Here is a 15,885-nt window from a genome sequence, read left to right as displayed (position 1 = left end):
AGTGCGCGGAAAAAAACAAAACGCATAAACGGTTTGTCATGTCGTAGAGTTGGTCGTGCACTTTGTTGGACGTGTGTACCAGCCTATAGCCACGGACCCTGAACAAGCATGACAACCAGGTGTTTCTGACTGGCGTCTGACCAGGATCACCAGGATGCCAGGCAACTGGTATTGTTTAAAAGGAAATATAAAATAGGTAAATCCCATTAATATACAAACACAAATCCAGAGTATTACATTAATGTACATTAAAATGTATAACCTTCTTCTACAGTGACCTGAGAGACAATGGAATCTGAGAGAGGTATTCTGCATCATGTACCCAAGAAATGCCGGCCAAGGGTTGGATCCTGCATAGTGAGCCACAGAGGGGGGAAACTCACTGCTGATGACTTATCCAGATGGGTAAAAGGAAAACGGAAGCAAAATGCTGCAGGTACACAAAGCAGCCAGTCAGAATTTGTTTCATTCAGAACCAGGACTTGTATTGTACTAATAAATCAGCACAGCTGTATATTTACATCTAGAAACAGGGTTTAATAGGCCAAACGCATACATGCAAAAATGGCTCAGGGAAATTCGGGCCGCTGTGGACTGGGGGATAAGACGTAATTCGTCTACCAGCAATAGCTGTTTTTACAGTAATTTGTGCTCTGTGTGAGCACTGCAACAGCCGTAATTCACAGTACAGCCTGTGGGCTAAGCCCGGAGGACTTGATTTACTACGACAAATAGCATGCCTTATCCGAGTTAACGCGCCTTATCAGAGATAACAAACCTTATCAGATTTAACATGCCTTATCAGAGTAGCATAGCGAGCGGTACGAAACCCGCAGAGGCTCAGAGCAGGAAGAGTGGCACTCTCGTCATTGCCAATTAGCAGGCATAAGATCATGCGCTCGCTATGCTACTCTGATAAGGTGTGCTAACTTTGATAAGGCCTGTTAACTCTGATAAGGTGTGCTTTTTGTCTTAGTGAATCAAGCCCATAGTGCGCCCAAAAAAATTCCTGCGCTGTTTTGAGGCCAAACTTTGTTTTAAAAGAGGCCCAGGCTCCATCGTCTGACTAAGCAGAAAAGGCTAGAGATGACTGGACCTTGTACTCTACTGCAAGTGTATCAATCACAGATCAAATAAGCAGGTCAAGTTCATGATCTTGGACCAATGCCTTGCTTCAACAATCAGACATCAGAAAGGAGAAAGAGATGGCATTAAAGTCTCACCTTGTTTCCAGAGCGGACTGGTCTCAGGCCGGCCTCTCCCGACTGAGCCCTGAGCTCCGAAACCGTTTACAGAAAGTCCATGAGCTGGAGAAAGAATGAAAGACACACAAGAATAAAGTATCCACTAAAGTTTTGAATAAATGCTTCTAAAGTGTACCCGACATGACATGTGACGTGATGAGATAGTCATGTGTTAATACAGTGGCAAGAACACAGACACCTGTATTCAGCTACGCAATTTTTCCCCAGTTGGAACCCAGTCAGGCTATAGCTCCCTCCCTCATAACACATTACAGCTATAAAACCCTTTCCCTAAGCAGATAACTGGGCTTCTGATGGATAAAAAGGTCAATAGCTCCTGTATTTTCGCTCGAAGATGCTTGAGACGCTGCAATTGAACATCAATTCTACTTTATACATAAACAGCAGCACGGTGGCGTAGTGGTTAGCATTCTTGCCTTGCAGAGCTGGGTCCCCAGTTTGAATCCCAGCCAGGACACTATGCGTGGAAGAGGCCAGCGTTATATAAATACTAATTAATAATAATAAAATAAAACCATGCAATGTCTTTAAAAAAAAAGTTATTTTTAGGAGTAGGAGGACAGATCCAATTGTTTATCTCATCAGTTTATTTTTAATTCGGGTTCACTTTAAGGAGGCATGGCTAAGCTGGCATTCAGCATCGCCCATTCAGATCTTTAAAGTAGGACTAATAAAACTACAACTTTTGGGGGCATTCCCTGTGACCACAATTATAATATTTGGCAATAAAAAAATAAATAAAAAAAAATCCTAATAAAAGAATAACATTTAAAGCCATCAATGGGTTAGTGAAGTCACCCTTAAAGGGAAGGTTCAAACAAAATACAAAAATGAGTTTCACTTATCTGGGGCTTCTACCAGCCCCAAGCAGCCATTCTGTGCCCTCATAGTCACTCACTGCTGCTCCAGTCCCCCGCTGGCAGCTTGCCGACCTCGGAGGTCGGCGGGCCGCATTGCGTACATTTTTACACATTCCCGCCAGTGCAGGAACATTAACACATACATTTTTACGCGTTACTGGTTTAATGCGTACATTTTTACGCATTGAACCAGTAATGCGTAAAAATGTATGTGTTAATGTTCCTGCACTAGCGGGAATGCGTAAAAATGTACGCAATGCGGCCCGCCGACCTCCGAGGTCGGCAAGCTGCCAGCGGGGGACTGGAGCAGCAGTGAGTGACTACGAGGGCACAGGATGGCTGCATGGGGCTGGTAGAAGCCCCAAATAAGTGAAACTCATTTTTTTATTTTGCTTGGACATTCCCTTTAACCACTTAAGGACCAGGGGATTTTGGAATGATCGGTGCTGCGTGGGCTCTACAGCCCGCAGCACCGATCAGGTAAAAGGCAGGGCGATCTGACTTCCCCCCTTTTTTCCCCACTAGGGGGATGTCCTGCAGGGGGGGTCTGATCGCCGCTGGCTACTATTGATTTGCGGGGGGGGGGGGGCTCTCCTCAAAGCCCCCCTCCGCAGCGTTTTCTGGGCTCTCTCTGCTTACCTCCCTCTCCCTTCTCCTGTGTGCGGCGCAGGACGGATATCCGTCCTGCGCCTGATAGAATAGGCTTCTGCCTATCAGATGCCGGCGATCCCCAGCCAATCAGAGGCCGGGGATCGCCGATCTACGTCACGGCGCTGCTGCGCAGCAGCGCCGTGTGATGTAAACAGCGGGGATTCCCTCCCCGCATGTTTACATTATGCGTGCGAGCCGCGATCGGCGGCTCGCACACTGTTCACGGAGGCAGTCTCCGTGAACTGGCATGGAAATCCATGCTATACTACTAACAACCCGCCGACGCCTATGGGCGTTAGGCGGTCGTTAAGTGGTTAAAACCCAACTAAAAAAACAAAACAGAAAAAAAAAAAAAAAAAAAAGTATAAAAGTATAGTTAGTAGTCTCACACAACACACCAACTCCTGAGGAAGCTGGTATTCAAACTTGCAATACAAGTGGTGCAAAAGGGGGGGGGGGGGGGGGGGAATGGGGGGAAATCCCAGGTTTCTTTCCTGACCTTCTGTACACCGCTACAAAATACAATGTGCATCATGCCCAATCCAGTGTTGTATGCACTTACTGTATAAGCACCTTATTCTCTTGCAACCCAGCACTTTAATTTACGTATTTGATTTGTATATTAAAATGTGACAGCACGGTGGCATAGTGGTTAGAGCTCTCGCCTTGCAGTGCTGGGTCTCCGGTTCAAATCCCAGCCAGGGCACTGCACGTGCCTGCGTGAGTTTCCACTGGGCACTCTGGTTTCCTCCCACATCCCAAAAACATACAGATTAATTGGTTTCCCTCTAAACTGGCCCTAGACAATGATACATACATAGGCATAGGACTATTGTAGTTATTAGATTCTGAGCCCCTCTGAGGGACAGTTACCCTAAGTGAAAAGACTGTACTCTATACAGCGCTGTGGCAGATGTTGACTTAATATAAATACTAAATAATAATAATAATAATAATAATAATATGTCCAGCCCTGCTCTGAGGTGTGCAGTGAACAACTGATGATGCTGGTATCCCAGCATCCTTTGCCACAAGCACTTTGTGGACACCCTTTTGCCACTCAAAGGCACAACTTGTCCAAACACACTTACAGTAATCCAATCAATGTTTTGGTTGGTCTGGCCACAATGAGTGGAAACCTTTTTTAGCAATACAAACTGATTTCCGTGCAGCAAGTCTGCTTTAAATAACCTTAATGGAACAGGACAAGCACCAAACACAGTTCTAAAAGTTTCATTAGCTCCATGCACTGCTACAATATTAACTTTATTGTCCACATGAAAAAAAGATAATGTTACATGTGAATGGCAGAAGAGAATGGGTCATTTGAGAAGGTATTATAATAAATGCAAGGACCCACTAATGTAAGTGCACAACTCCCAAACTTGACTAACAGCATGGATAGTGTTCTGGAAAAATTCAGGTACACAATGACAATAGTCCATAGAGTGCGGTCAGTGCTATTTTCTGGGCTATTTTCTGGGCGCAATCTGAGCATAACAATTAAACAAATCCAATATGGATCAGGTCATTTAGGCGTGGAGATTGGCAGGCGTCTAATAGAGGCCTGTGTTAATTATCGATAATCGAGAGCCCAAGCAGTGAGTTGGACGCCTGATAGGATTAGGAGATTATATATATATATAATAATAGAGAGAGATATCCGTATCCCTGCAGCAGAGTGAACAGACAGGGTCATATGCACAGCGCTGCCCCCCCCCCCCCCCCCCAGGAGGTACATTACTGGGATTGCTTGGGGTTCTCATCGGTCCACCACGCTCTGCCGTGTACACTACGCGCGTCGCCCATAGACTACCATTACCCAAGCACCATGCGTCCCTGATCAGAAACTGAATGGCAATCATTTTACTGAACGCCTCCACTCGTTTCTCCTCATAATGCTGCCACTGTGAGCTTTCTAGCAATGCAGCTGTGGGTTCCCTGGTGTTCCCACTCTACCGCTTCACGCAGTACAGTGCGATCTGCCCATTAATCTCCCAGCGTCCAATATTTACTACCATTCCCAATAGGCTTTCAAGGATAAACTTCCAATTGTTTTTTTCAATTTATTAAAATGGGATTAATAAATCACTAGTAGATCTGTTCAAATAGACCGCAGTTGACATAAATCTTGATAAGCTTAAAAGACAACTGTAGCCAGAGGTATGTGGAGGCTGCCATATTTTATTTCCTTTGTAAGCAATACCAGTTGCCTAGCAGCCCTGCTGATCCTCTGCCTCTAATACTTTTATTAGCCTAAAGGAGTGTACACATATCCAATTTTGATTGGCCAATCTTTGGCCAATTTAACCACCTCCATGTAGCATAAGAGGCAACAGATTCTAAATACTATGAACAGATTGGGCCTGATTCACAAAGCGGTGCAAAGTGTTTGCACGCGAGTGAAAAGCCCTTTATCACGCCTAAACTCAGTTTAGGCATGATAAGAAGAAACTCGCGCGAATTTTCCGCGCGCAAAGTTTTGTGCGCGCAGCGCCCCCGCTTCGCGCGCGCAGCGTCCATTAAGCCCTATGGGACTTTGCACTTTGCGCGCGGGAGCTTCGTGCGAAGAGCAGCACAAATCGGTGATAACTAGGTGGTGCAAAGGTTATCACGCCTAAAGTCTTTTAGGCGTGATAACTGAGTTATCACCGCTTTGTGAATCAGGCCCATTGTGTTGGTAAGCTCTAATACTACATGGAAGTGGTAAAATTGGCCAATCAAAATTGGATGCGTATATGCACCCTTATGGTGTGTACACACTTGAAAGATTAATGAAAGATCTTAGACTAATTTTACCCCCTTCCATGTAGTATGAGAGCTATACTCTACACAGTCTATTTTATGGAGCTGAACTCCCCATCAGACAAAAATCTTTGCAAGATGCTGCACATAAAGATGCTGGACACATGCAACAGATCAGCATCTGCAAAAGATCAATCCCTGCAAAATGCATTCATAGTCTATGATATCTGCAGATCTCATACACACCTTGTTTAAAGGGGCCCATACACTGGTCGATTTTAGCCATCGATCGACGGCCGACTCGACCGTTTTGATCAAATTGGCTAGAATTTGATGCAGCAGAAAGCATGATCGATTGGCAGAATGATCGATTTCCGGCCGATTTCGATCGATTTGATGGTTCGGTCCGGACGGAAAATCTGGGTCGATCAGCTGCTGGCACCTCTGAGGTGCCTGACTCTTCTACTGACCACATATGCTATTGCTCTGTTATTGCCTGATGAAGCGGGATCAAACCTGTTGCATATTTGGAGTTCATAAATAAAATATATTGACTGTCTTTACTACAGTCGTTGTGTGTACTTGGAGGAGGTAAGTCCACCACTACCTCCTCTATTTACCAAGAATTAGTTTTTTAAGCTCATTTAGCTTCCTTTTATCCTTTTCATGTGGCTAAAGGCCTCATGAATAGGTAGCACAGCAAGAAAAAAAAAGACCTTTAGCCAAGCTAATACAAGCAACCTGATTCCATAAAATTATTCAGAGCTGGGGCTGAATTTAATGGAAACAGAAAGTTCTCTTTGCGAGTGTGTAACTGCAACCAGACAGCCGCTAATGCCCTCATCTTTCAGCAGCCCTTGCACAAGTTTGATATGGCCTAGGAGAAAGTAGCAAAGTATCGAGACTGACTAGCAGAAAACATCCAATCAATTCATGTTAAATATGCAGATCAGCCCCTTTTTCCATGGGTGCCCACACATTACTCTATTTGCGGTACTGAGATTCCATAGATTTTATAATTATGATCAAATCTGGCAGAGACTGATATTTTTTGCCCAACAGTTACTCTTAAACTATCCCTCAGAGGAGCTCACAATCTAGTCCCTACCATATATCTATGTATGTATTGTGTAGTGTATGTATTGTAGTCTTGGGCCAATTTTAGGGGGGAAGCCAATTAACTTATCTGTATGTTTTTGAGATGTGGGAGGAAACTGGAGTGCCCAGAGGAAACCCACTGAGACACGGGGAGAACATACAAACTCAGTGCAGATATTGCCCTGGCTCGGTTCCAAACCATGTGACCCAGCGCTGCAAGGCGAGAGTTCTAACTACTACGCCACTGTGCGGTAATGCAGAAAGTCCCGGAGGAGGCGGCGTGTGGGCGGACCAAAACTACACTGCACACTCCCTACGGGTCCATATTACACGGGGAAGAGACCTGGGCTTCTGGCGGGTGGAGGTGACTGCACAGATTTCCAATAGGCTTTCATACTGAAATCTGTGCGCAGATGTGTGGCAGCAATAGACCCCCTTTCTGATCAGATTCGATCAGTGAGGGGTCTATCTGGTGAGCGAGTCTGCTGTCCCATATGCTAAAGTATGGGTAGCTTAACACTCAGTATTAATCAAGTGTAAAAGGTTTCCTCGGGCAGTACTACGGTATGCTGAACACAATGGCAGGTGATGTGTAATGTGCAGTAATAAATCAGATCTCATGGCTGGACACAGGATACGGCAGGTAAAGCGGCAGTCCTTACAATCCAGGTGTATTATTTCATGCTGGAGCTGTACGGCCACAGATCACATTACAATCCAGGGGTAACGTTTCCCTGTCTCATTTATCATATTAGCAGTGCTGCTGACACCAAATACACTCCAATCTCAATATATCGCTAGTGCTGGGGTGCCGTAGCAATGTTCCCGATAGACACCCAATTTCACAGTTAGATTGTAAAGCTGTGCTTCAGGCAAAAAGGTTTCCCCTAGACCTTGGAAGGAACTCGTAGCTTGTTTTTCTCACAACAATAGCGAGAGGTATGTGGAGGCTGAAATATTTATTTTCCTTTTCAGCAATACCAGTTGCCTGGCAGCCCTGCTGATTCTCTGCATCTAATACTTTTAGCCATAGACCCCTGAACAAGCATGCAGCAGGTGTTTCTGACATTATTAGCTGCATGCTTGTTTCTGGTGTTATTCAGACAATATGGCAGCCAAATAGATCAGCAGGCCTGCCAGGCAACTGGTATGACAAGACAAATAACATTTATATTGCGCTTTTCTCCTGGCAGACTCAAAGCGCCAGAGCTGCAGCCACTCGGGAGCGCTCCGTAGGCAGTAGCAGTGTTATGGAGTCTTGCCCAAGGTAAATAGGTGCTGGCTTACTAAACAGGAAGAGCAGAGATTCAAACCCTGGTCTCCAGTGTCAGAGGCGGAGCCCATAACCAGAACACTATGCAACCAGGTTTGGTTAAAAGGTACTCAATATGGCAGCCCCCATATACCTCTTACTACAGTTGTCATTTAAGCTCTGAGTTTAGGTAATATCAAATAACTTTTAGGTCCCTTTTCCACTGCCCGCCGTTCGATCCGAAAATTGGGTCACATGCTATTTGCCAGTGCTTCACTGGTCGCAAGGGCACAGTGGTTGTCATTGTAATTGTGCCCCATGCCCACTACTGTTATTTGATTTTCACCCAAAAGCATAGAGCATTTTTTCCTGTGTTTGCGTGTGGGTAAAGTCAATGGAAGCTCAAGAAAATCCCACAGCAAACATGGTGCAATTTCTCGCGGTACATTTGCACTCATGATTTTCAGTGAAAAAGAGTACCTCCCATAAAAGAGACAGCATATGGATGGGTGTCATAGTTAAATACTTACCTGTTCTGACATCATGCCTCCAGGCAGCTGATGGCTCCGCCCCGTCGTTACTGCAAAAGTGGTGAGTTTTTTTCATAATCTCCACTAGGCTCTTGCAGTGCCAATCTGCATTGCCACGCCTCCTGCCCCCAATTAGGCAGTCAAGAGCCAATTGGTGGCTGACAAGCCGGAGTTGGGCCGCGACAACGTCCTCCAGTCCAGGGCCAACTCCGCATGCGCGGACAGGCCACACGGCGGGCAGTTGCTGGCGAACAGGGAGTCAGAAGAGGGCGGTGTGGGAGCGATCAGGCTGGAGGAAACACCAAGTATGCAGCGTTCTCCCCAGAAATTTTTTTCCAGCCGGGTGGCATGAAATAGTAGCTGGGTGGGGCGAGATGAGAATGCAGGGCCAGTGCTTCTGTGAGCAACTCTGCTTACAGAATAGGAGGAGGTGAGCCAAGGACAGCCAGGTGGTCACCAAAACTAGCCGGGTGGAGATCCCAGGTAAAAGAGCCTGGGGAGAACACTGGTATGTATGTTTTTATGATGTGGCCCCATCTCAGGTACACTTTAAAGAACCTGTTTAGGGGTCCAGACACTGACCATTTCCAGCACCAGAGTGCCACCACCATCTGCTGCAGTCTTTTCTATTGAAGATATTCAGTCTGTGCCCTCCCACTTGCAGTCTGAACAAAAGTGAACGGGGCAAGGAAGAGGAGGGAATGGGAGGGTGATGGGGAACATCACAACATGCCTGCCTCTTCCTGTCTGAAAATTTGACTTTAGCCAAAAGTCAAGTTTTTCAATATGCGATTATGGGAACCAGAAGGAACGAGGAGAGAAACGGACAGTGCACAGAGGTATGCGGATCTAGCAGGAACATATCTCTGTGCTTACCATAGATAGCTTTGATTTGGGTCAGGTGTCTTTTAAAGGGGAACTGAAGTGAGAGGTATATGGAGGTTGCCATATTTATTTCCTTTTAAACAATACTAGTTGCCTGGCAGCCCTGCTGGTCTATTTCACTGCAGTAGTGTCTGAATAACACCAGAAATTAGGGCTTTTCCTCTTGCAGCAAGATCTGATCGAAAAGTGGCAAGTGGAAAAGGAAATTAGATTTATTTGGGTCGTTTTTTTATTATCTTGTAATCCAACTATTTTCATTTTTTATCGCACTTTGTTTCTCCTCAGTTTTATACCATTTCAAACTGACAGCATATCAACGTGTCACAGCAGTATATGGTAGTACAAAACAGCTGTAAAGTGTTGTTCCACTATAGTACACATCAAGTGCTCATGATTCAAACAGCCAATCAGCACCATTCCAGAGAGAAATCATCATTTCTGAGGTGGCAATTCAGGTCATACATCACCTGTTCACAGCAGTTTACATTCTTAGCGCCTGATACTATGATAATGTTATGTTTCTGCTGGCAGACATCTGATGTCATGTGCCCCAAACATTTGGAGATTCTTAACAGTGTGTCACAAGGTAAAAAACGGGGCGAGCTGCATAACTGCATCTGAGAAGCCGGTCTTTCCACTCGCAGGAGCCAGGAAAGCGAAAGAGCATGGCATTCTACAATACTCTAAAACACACTCTATTCACCCTACAGCAGTCATATGCACTTATGGGGTGGCAAAGTTGAAGGGAGCTTACAATGAAAAAAAAAAAAAAAAAAATCAAAACAAAAACAAAAAAAAAACATCAACAAGCTGATTCCCAGTTATGGCAATTGCTCGCAACTCTGAAGTGAGGGACCGGGTATAAAATTAGGTGCACACTCTAGATGACACCCTGCTGAGGCAGACCGTCTCAGCTGAGAATTTAGTGTGTGTACAGGTGTCCCTTAAAGAGAACCCGAGGTGTGTTTAAATAATGTTATCTGCATACAGAGGCTGGATCTGCCTATATAGCCCAGCCTCTGTTGCTATCCCAAACCCCACTAAGGTCCCCCTGCACTCTGCAATCCCTCATAAATCACAGCCATGCTATGAGGCTGTGTTTACATCTGTAGTGTCAGTCTCAGCTGCTCCCCCGCCTCCTGCATAGCTCTTGTCCCTGCCCCCGTCCCTTCCCTCCAATCAGCAGGGAGGGAAGGGATGCAGGCGGGGACTGGAGTTCTGCAGGAGGCGGGGAGAGCAGCAGACTGACACTATAGAGATAAACACAGCCAGCTCTGACAAGCTGTTTGTCAGCAGTGTGGCTGTGATTTATGAGGGATTGCAGAGTGCAGGGGGACCTTAGTGAGGTTTGGGATAGCAACAGAGGCTAGGCTGTATAGGCAGATCCAGCCTCTGTATGCAGATAATATTCTTCAAACCCACCTCGGGTTCTCTTTAATATAACAAAGATCCAGCACACAAGATCTTTAGCAACGCCCGACCGATGCCTAAGCCCATTGCTTCCCTCTCTCACCATGTCCACCGAGGCTGCTCTGTTGTGTGTCTTGTGGTCATCATCTCTCCTCACCATAGCAACAAACATCTGTACAGGACTTATTCACGAACCGCCACCTGAGAGACCGAGTCCCAATCGCTGTGGCTGACAGGTTTTTATTTGTGTAAACTTACCACAGTAGTGGGGTGCCTCTGGGTGGTCCAGAGTAGCCTTGCTTAACTATTTTATCCTGGAGGAACCCTTCATATAATTTCGGATCTCACGGAACCCTGCATTAAAGGAAGGAGAGAAGCTTTACTTTATGGTAGGCATGGTATTTAAATGTGGGTGTGGCTTAACAGTTATTTTACCAGCCTGCGTTCCATGTTTCTTTTATGCTGGGAATACACGGTTAGTTTCTTTCTTATCAATCGAGCCGCTGATGGCTCGATTGATAATTTCCGACAGGTCCGATGACCCCGCTCGATCCCCGCCCGCGGACAATGGGCAGAAGACGAAGATGAGGAGCGCCCGCGGGGACGAGCGAGAATCTATCCAGGTGCCGGCGGGGATGCGCCGGGATCGAGCCAGCGGCTCGACCCGGCGCATAATCTATTCCGTATATGCCCAGCATTACACGACACCAATTTAATACCCTCCATTATTGTGCTCACTGTTGTAGTGGCTGGATGTGAGTGTGTGCTTGATTTCTCTATTTCCTCTCCATCTGCTGTACACACACTCTCAGTTCTGGCATCCCACGTCTCTGTTCATCTCAACAGCATGGTGGTATTGTTTCACAACAGTCACATGACCATCGTGTCAGTGACGAACAAATAAGGAAGCTAGAATTCAGGATGGGCAGAAAATGAGTGAAAAGAACACAGAGAAGCCAGGGAGGAAGTTTTTAAACTTAGGGCTGGTTCAGACGGACGTCTGCGTAGCGTCGCGTCTGGGGGCGTTGCGGCGGCTGCGCGGTCAGGCTTTCAGTAGCCTTCGGTCGCGTCGTGATGCGGTCGCGTTTTTTTTTCCCGTAGGGGAACATTAGCCGTCGCGGTTGGCCGCTCCCTGGAAGCTACATGTTGCTTCCAGGGGCAGCCCGAACGCTCGCGAAAATCAGGACCCGAACGCCGCGTTCGGGTAAAAGCGCGCAAAAGCTCGGTGTAAACGCTTACTGCGACGGTCCGAACGCTTGCGGTAAACGCTCCGTAAGCGTCCGTCTGAACCAGCCCTAATTACTCAGCATGCAAGCCAAGGTCGTTGTCACAGGAGAGAATGCCACAGACAGAACCCCCGCAAAGTCCTCAAGAAGCCCTGGGGTCCAGAGGCTTCCCGAAATCCCCAACAGCCCACTTTACCAGCGCAGGGCCCCTCTAAACCAATTAGACAAAAATCTGTCAAACACATTCTTTCAGTACCCCTGGCTGTGGATGAGGGCATGCATAGGACTGGGAATGGATGCGCAAGGTCTGTACATGCCCAGTAAAACAAAGCATTCAGACACAAAAGCACAAGCAGCTTCATTCTACTGAGCATGTGTGGACCTTACTCACATGCCCAGTCCAGATGCACTCCTTCATGGACAGATGCACATTCAAAAGAGGGATCCTGTGCTGCAACAGTGGGCTCTACGGGCTTTAGACTGTAAGCCTTCGGCAGGGTCCTCCTTCTTGTGTCTCGCACCTCCATCCTATGGATCTGAGTGAACTCATCTCCATGCTCCCATCCAGGGACTAAGCATTACCTTGTACTCATACTGTGCTGTGTGATGTGGTTTGCATGTATTCCTGTATTGTCTTATTGCTGTATATCACCCCTAAATATTGTCTGTAACTTTAAAGAGAACCCGAGGTGTGTTTAAAGAATGTTATCTGCATACAGAGGCTGGATCTGCCTATACAGCCCAGCCTCTGTTGCTATCCCAAACCCCCCTAAGGTCCCCTTGCACTCTGCAATCCCCCATAAGTCACAGCCGTGCTGTGAGGCTGTGTTTACATCTGTAGTGTCAGTCTCGGCTGCTCCCCCGCCTCCTGCATAGCTCCGGTCCCTGCCCCCATCCCTTCCCTTCAATCAGCAGGAAGGGAAGGGATGCAGGCGGGGACCGGAGTTCTGCAGGAGGCGGGGAGAGCAGCAGACTGACACTATAGAGATAAACACAGCCAGCTCTGACAAGTTGTCAGCAGCGTGGCTGTGATTTATGAGGGATTGCAGAGTGCAGGGGGACCTTAGGGGGGTTTGGGATAGCAACAGAGACTGGTCTGTATAGGCAGATCCAGCCTCTGTATGCAGATAACATTCTTCAAACCCACCTCGGGTTCTCTTTAAGGAGGAGCTGTCAGCCATACTACCTCAGAAACCAAAAAAAAAACACATCTATAAGTAGATAAATACTTGCTCTACTTACATAAAATATGTTTTGCACTGTTCACGTTTTGATTTTAGTGATTTTTCTACAGTAAAAAAAGAGAAAATTCTTCTTAGCATTTCCCATTTTAAGTGTGGCTATTTTGAAGCCAATCCTGATGTCATTTTCTCCCTTGCTCTCCTCTCAGCATGAGAAATATTGGCCAATCGGAGAGGATCAGATGTGTGGGAGGGGAAAACAGGCTCCATTAGTTAAGTCTGAGGGGAAGTAGAGAAGCAAAAAAAAAAAAAAAAAAAAAAAAAAAAAAAAGGACAACCCAACATGCCCTGCAACTTTTTGTGCACCAAATAAGAGTCAGGTAAACTGGGGAATGATCATTTATCAACAAAGTAAGTAATAGTGATTTTAACTTTTGGATTTCCTGGTTAGCATTCTTATTACTTGTTTACCAGATAAAAATAAAGAATTGATTTTTGACTTTATGCCCAACAGTTATACTTTAATGTCCAGCACTGCGTAATATGTTGGCGCTTTATTAATACAATAAAGGGATCCAAGAATCCTCCGGGCCATCAAACTATTGAGGTAGGTATCGAAGATCCCCATTACAGGTTTGCTTTAGGCTCACAGCGTCCATTGCGTTCCCTGTGACAGCAACTGATCAGATGGGGAAAGCGGCGCTGCTTGTTACCCATGTGTTACATTGTACGCCACAAAGCATGCAATCAATTAAAAGTATGCTTCTCTGTAACCGTTAATCAGTGCCACAGGCGGTTACATCGTAACGCACCCACTGTGAACATCGCGTAAGTGGTACATTGCAGGGCGGCGAGCCACATTACAGAGCGGCCGTTACACCAGACTGCACCACTATTATTGTGATCATAAAGCAAACCTGCGAGGAATTAAAAGTTTAAAAGTAAATACTTACCTCAGTATGGGGAAGCATCTGGATAGCCCAGAGGTTTTCCACAAACTCCTTGACCCCACCGCCATACCTGTGCAGCAGCACGCAAGCGCAGCGCAGCCACGCTCGTACACAGACAAGAGAATGGCCACGAGAGCATATCTAACAAGTCCTCACCACTTATGCTAAAGCTACGTAAACACGTCCAGCAAAGTGCACGACTAACACCACGACAAACCGTCTACACGACTTTCCACGCACCAACCAACTGAACGGCCAACTCATTCACATACTGCATTCGCAAGCGGAATGACGGACTGCACATCATGGCCACATTCTAAATAAGTGGGTCGTTCACAACTCCCAAAATGCAGCGACTGCTCTGCAATCGCCATAGAGTTCCACTGTTGCAGTGCTTTGCCGATCTCCAGTGATAAGCACTCCCAGTGGGCCACAGGCCTAAATGGTTACTAGCCTGGCAGCTTATTAAATAAGCTGTCAAGTAATCAATTATTAGCCTTCTGAATCTGGTAAATATTTTCCAAAGATCAACACCATAGTAATTGCCCACTGTAGAGTAAAAACAAGGCATGCAGTAATTCACACCACAGCTGTGTAATCCCAATTCACATGTTTTGAAGCTAGAAGACAATTTCCTCATGTACAAGTCAAGCAGGTATGCTGTGATACCATTCCATGGAATAGACAGTATAGCTGCCTGTATAACAGCAGGAGAAAGACATATGAGATATACAGAGCAGGAGAAAGACATATGAGATATACAGAGCAAAGTTTCATTCCTAATAATTATAACCTAAACCCATTCTAGCATGCCCTATTTTCCATTAGAAGTGGAACCGAGGAATGGATCTTCCCCAACAGCAGAGCAGAAGGGAAGATGAGCACAGGGTGATGGTCCCTAGATAAGAGGGTCAGAACAGCCAAGCTGTGACCTTCTAGCAGGAGGGGCCCCAGCACTGGGCACTATAGGGCCCCTAATGCCCTGCAGCTAATCAAGGCTTCCCACTACACAGCGCATGTCAGCCTGCCAGTCTGCTGTTACCTCTGTCCTGCGCTGCACGGCTGGGATCCGCCTCCGCCCGGGACTTCCGCTCTTCAGGCGGCTCCGCTCTGCCCGTTGTTTTGCTGTCACCGAAACAGGAACTAGCGAGCAGAGCTATTTCCTTGCAGCGGGGACGCGCCTCCCAGCAGCCGAGCGCGCCCACGTTGAAGGCTCCATAGCAACACTGATAGCGAGGAAGCGCGGAGCGCGTGCACGTGCCCCATATACAAACAGCTGAGAGGCCAGGAAGTTATTGAGAGTGGTTTACTAAAAATAAATAAACGCAAAACCATAATTGCTGAAAATTTACAGGGGCTGCCTGCCAGGAACACTTTGCTCAAACCCACAATTGTTAATGAGAAAATGATGCTGTACATTAACCCTCAATACACACAATCTGTAATGCAGAGGGGTAAATAAGACCTATCTAAACTCAGATTTATCGCTAGGATTTCGCAAACCATACTTTAGATTTCACCTCAGGTTTTTTTTTGTAATTTCACTTTTTACTGGTACTTGTTAGAAGACATTGGTCTCCTTTCAGTCTTTGTGTATTGCACCGATGGACAATATAATTGCATCAACACGCAATGGATGGAAGTTTTGTGGTGAGGTATGACGTGTTTCGCCTGCAGTGCATTACTGGACGACATGCACGGTATGGGGTGCGATCCTATTTCTGTAGATGCCAACTGCAACTTATCTAGTGTGAAAGTAGCCTAAGGTAGTCATACCTTAGGCGATTTGGTGGCTGATCGACCATCCGATTTGATTATTATAATTGTAATTG

The 15,885-nt window shown here is 46.3% G+C and overlaps 1 protein-coding gene across 4 annotated transcripts in view; it reads right to left on the bottom strand.

Annotated features, from left to right (window-relative positions):
- NAA60 (N-alpha-acetyltransferase 60, NatF catalytic subunit) overlaps nt 1-15,241 on the bottom strand; it is a 98,950-nt gene extending 83,709 nt beyond the window's left edge. Inside the window, exons 1-4 of one of the 4 annotated variants that reach the window (XM_068244356.1) lie at nt 15,096-15,241; nt 10,955-11,050; nt 1,224-1,307; nt 263-430 (exon numbers count right to left, since the gene is read on the bottom strand). The gene's annotated coding sequence lies outside the window, so the exon portion shown is untranslated. The remainder of the gene's footprint in view (nt 1-262; nt 431-1,223; nt 1,308-10,954; nt 11,051-15,095) is intronic. The other 3 variants (XM_068244354.1, XM_068244353.1, XM_068244355.1) reach the window with 3 other exon arrangements.
- Nucleotides 15,242-15,885: the final 644 nt, after the last annotated feature.

This window comes from Hyperolius riggenbachi, chromosome 7 (assembly GCF_040937935.1).
Source record: "Hyperolius riggenbachi isolate aHypRig1 chromosome 7, aHypRig1.pri, whole genome shotgun sequence".
Taxonomy (NCBI): domain Eukaryota; kingdom Metazoa; phylum Chordata; class Amphibia; order Anura; family Hyperoliidae; genus Hyperolius; species Hyperolius riggenbachi.
This window is presented reverse-complemented; position numbering and strand designations above follow the sequence as displayed.